Raw genomic sequence first — 4444 nt, forward strand, 5'->3', positions numbered from 1 at the left:
GGCGTGGTGGTGGGCGCCTGTAATCCCAGCTACTCGGGAGGCTGAGGCAGGAGAATCGCTTGAACCTGGGAGGCAGAGGTTGCAGTGAGCTGAGATTACACCACTGCACTCCAGCCTGGGCGACAGAGCGAGACTATCTTGGAAAAAAAAAAAAAAAAGAATGGCTGACCAGCATTTCTGATCCTGCTACCGGCCAAGCATGGTCCTAAGGGCTTTCTGTGTGTGGTTATCTTGTGGTTATCTTATCCAACCCGCTCATCAAGCCTGTGAGGTAGATATCACTGCTGTTCCCATTTTGCCGATGAGGAAGCTGAGGCTCAAAAGGGTTAAGTGATTTGCCCAAGGTTATCCAGCTATTGAGAACTAGAGCCAGGGCTGGGGCTGCAGCAGCCTGGCTTGAGCACTCACACCCTTAGCATCTTTGCAGTCCAGCCCTTGATGAGGTGGGCAGAGAAGCCCATTTCACAGAGGAGGATGCTGAGGACAAGGAGGTGCCATGGCTGGGCTGAGGCTGCAGGGTAAAGGGCATAGGGCTGGCATGGGCCTGGAGCACTGCCTGCCTCTGAAGACCCTGCACTTCTTGCTGTCTTATATCCTGGCCCCTGAAGGGGAGAGGACAGGCAGGAGGGACAGGGCAGCAGGTGCCAGCCTGACCCCTCCCCTGCCTAAACCCTCCACCCTCAACCCAGGCAAGACCACACCATTGTGGACACAGTGCTGATGGCGCCCCGCTCGGCCAAGCCGGCCCTGCTGAAGCTTACAGAGAAGCAGGTGGAACAGAGGGCCTTCCATGACCTCAAGGTGGCCCCTGGCTACTACACCCTCACTGCAGACCAGGGTAGGAGGCCGGGTCCCCTGTGCCACTGCCTCACATCTCCTGCCCATGTGGCCCCGTGACCCACCTCTGACCACCTCCCAACCCACTCAGACGCCCGGGGCATGGTGGAGTTCCAGGAGGGCGTGGAGCTGGTGGACGTACGGGTGCCCCTCTTTATCCGGCCTGAGGACGACGAGGAGAAGCAGCTGCTGGTGGAGGCCATCGATGTACCTGCGGGCACTGCCACCCTTGGCCGCCGCCTGGTAAACATCACCATCATCAAGGAGCAAGGTGGGTCAGGGTGGGGAGAGTGAGGGAGGCAGACGGGGGCTCAGGGGCACTGGTTCCTCCTGCGTAAGTGGAATTGCGACCTGGCCACGCTAGTCACTTAACCTCTGCAAGCCTTGGTTTCTCCATCTGTAAAATGGGTAAGGGCTCTTGTATGGAATACGGGGTTGTTCACCTCGCCAAAGTGCCTGGTGGTGAGCGCTCAGTAAATGGAAGCTTCTGTTGCATCCTCATAAGGGCCAGCCCCTTGCTCCTCTCTATCTAGAGGAGGGGTTGGCCAAGGCATGGCACCGTGGACATCTGACCCCTCCTGCCACCTGTGCCGGAAGCCACAGGCCTCAGGCCTGTTCCTGCTCTGCTCCAGCCCTGGGGCTGAGGGCTCCGTCTCTGGTCCTGCCTGTGCCTGGCCTCCCTCCTCTGCCTGGCTCTTCCAGGATGTCTGCTGGACACTTTGTTCCAGACCCACTTTTTTTTGTTTCTTGAGACGGAGTCTCGCTCTGCCACCCAGGCTGGAGTGCAATGGCGCCATCTCGGCTCACTGCAACAGCTTCCTCCCAGGTTGAAGTGATTCTCCTGCCTCAGCCTCCCGAGTAGCTGGGATTACAGGCGCTGGCCGCCATGCCCGGCTAATTTTTCTATCTTTAGTAGACATGGGGTTTCGCCATGTTGGCCAGACTGGTCTCGAACTCCTGACCTCAGGTTATCCACCTGCCTCGGCCTCCTAAAGTGCTGGGATTACAGGCGCAAGCCACTGCACCCGGTCCCTCACCTTTTTCTGGAAGGATTTTCCGTTTCGCTCCTGTGCTTTTCCCAGAGGGCAGTGCATGGAGGGAACCAAGTGGACTCATGGATTCTGGGCTGGGCTGGGCCGGGCTGCAGGAGAGCAGAAGGTGGGAAGGGACTGGGCCCAGCTCTGACCAGTGCCCGGGCTCCTTGCAGCCAGAGATGTGGTGTCCTTTGAGCAGCCTGAGTACTCGGTCAGCCGTGGGGACCAGGTGGCCCGCATCCCTGTCATCCGGCGCGTCCTGGACGGCGGGAAGTCTCAGGTCTCCTACCGCACGCAGGATGGCACTGCACAGGGCAACCGGGTGAGGCTCCACCATGGGGTCGAGGGTGCAGCCTGGGGGGCTGTGTGGGCGCTGCATTGGGTTCCCAGGACAAAGCAGTACATGGCAGCTGCTTGAGTCCCTGGATGCTGGCCATGCCCCTGGCTGGCCTCCCAAGGATATGTTCACCTGCTCCTGCCACCCTGTGGTAGGGAAGTCTCACCTGCCCAGGGTGCCAGTGACACCCTGGGTGAGGCTCCATTGCTGCCAGGGACTCAGGCCAAGAGGGCTCTTTCCTCCTTCATGGGCCAGGGACCTGCCCAGACCATTCCTGTCCCCTCCTGCAACCCAGGATCCACAGGGCAGCCAAACCTCTTGGAGATAAACTCCCGCTATATGCCCCAGTCCTGGGGGCTTTGGGCTTCTTGAGCTGGGATCAAAGACCCCATGTCCCCGGGCCAGACTCCTCAAGGGCTGTAACGATTTGCCCTCCCCTGGGCCAAGCAGCCGGAGCAACCATTCAAGGCAGGGAGTGCCGTGGCTGGGCCAGCATCACCTTCACTGCTGAGCCCCAGTGCTGGGGTACAGCCAAATCCAGGTGCACACAGGCTGGACTGGGTTTTAGGCTTCATAGTTTTGTTTCTCTTGTTTGTTTCGTGTGGGGTTTTTTTGCTTCTTATTTTTTTGGGGAGTCAGGGTCTTGTTATGTTGCCCAGGCTGGTCTTGAACTCCTGACCTCAAGTGATCCACCCACCTCGGCCTCCCAAAGTGCTGAGATTACAGGAGCGAGCCACCATGCCTGGCCTAGTTTTTGTGTCTTTAGTAGAGATGGAGTTTTGCCATGTTGGCCAGGCTGGTCTTAAACTCCTGATCTCAAGTGATCCGCCCACCTGGGCTTCCCAAAGTGCAGGGATTACAGGTGTGAGCCAGTGCACCTGGCTTTTCTAGTTTTTAAATGCTGGCAACAAATCCATAATTAAAAACAAAGGCCAGGCATGGTGGCTCACACCTGTAATCCCAGCACTTTGGGAGGCTAAGGTGGGAGAATCACTTGAACCCAGGTGTTCGAGACCCTGTCTACACATATAATGTAAACATGAGCTGGGCACAGTAGTGCATACTTGTGGACCCAGCCACTTGGGAGGCTGAGGCAGGAGGATCACTTGAGGCCAGGAGGTTTAGGCTGCAGTGAGCCATGTTCATGCTACTGCACTTCAGCCTGGGCAACAGAGTAAGACCCTCTTTAAAAAAAAAATTAATTAAAAAAAAAATCAAACAAAAAAACAAAGAAACAAAACCTGGTTCAGTGCAGTAGCTCATGCACGTAATCCCAACGCTGTGGGAGACCACAGTGGGAGGATCCCTTGAGCCCAGGATTTGGAGGCCAGCTTGGGCAACATAGTGAGACCCTGTCTCTACTGAAAAAAAAAAAAAAGGCCAGGCGAGGTGGCGTCTGCCGGTAATCTTAGTATTGTGGGAAGCCAAGGCAGGTGGATCTCCTGAGGTCACGAGTTCGAGACCAGCCTGGCCAATATGGTGAAAACATTTATCTACTAAAAATACAAAAATTAGCTGGGCATGGTGGCACGTGCCTCTAATCCCAGCTACCCGGGAGGCCGAGGCAGGAGAATTGCTGGAAACCAGGAGGTGGTCGCTGCAGTGAACTGAGATCACGCCACTGCACTCCAGTCTGAGTGACAGAGCGAGACTCCATCTCAAAAAAAGAAAAAAAAATTATCTCAAAAGTGATAAAGTCTCGCCTCCCTGGGCCCAGAGGCCCGTTCGGCAAACATAGGGGAGCATGTAGTCAGCAGGCCTGGGCTGCCTGGCCACATCCTATTTTTATTTACTTCTTTTTATTGATAGGAACTGTTCTCATTATTTTTCCAATGTCCCCCCATAAAAATTCCAAAGAATAATTTTTTTTTTAAGAGACAAGGTCTCCCTCTAGCCCAGAGTGGAGTACAGTGGCACAGTCCTAGCTCTCTACAATCTTGAACTCCTGGACTCAAGCAATCCTTCAACCTCAGCCTCCCAAGTAGCTGGGACTACAGATGTCCACCACCACACTGGCTAATTATTTTTTTTTTCTTTGAGACAGAGTCTCGCTCTGTTGCCCAGGCTGGCACGATCTCAGCTCACTGCAACCTCCACCTCCAGGGTTCAAGTGATTCTCCTGCCTCAGGCTCCCAAGTAACTGGGACTACAGGTGCGCACCACCACACCCAGCTAATTTTCGTATTTTTAGTAGAGATGGGGTTTCACCATGTTGGTCAGGCTGGTTTCGAACTCC

At 55.4% G+C, this 4444-nt stretch overlaps 1 protein-coding gene across 1 annotated transcript in view; it reads left to right on the top strand.

The window, feature by feature from the left end:
- The window catches only part of ITGB4 (integrin, beta 4), a 43773-nt gene that overhangs the window by 20874 nt on the left and 18455 nt on the right, over positions 1-4444 (top strand). The window lies entirely within an intron of this gene.

Source organism: Mandrillus leucophaeus, unplaced genomic scaffold (assembly GCF_000951045.1).
Source record: "Mandrillus leucophaeus isolate KB7577 unplaced genomic scaffold, Mleu.le_1.0 Scaffold1, whole genome shotgun sequence".
Classification (NCBI taxonomy): Eukaryota; Metazoa; Chordata; class Mammalia; order Primates; family Cercopithecidae; genus Mandrillus; species Mandrillus leucophaeus.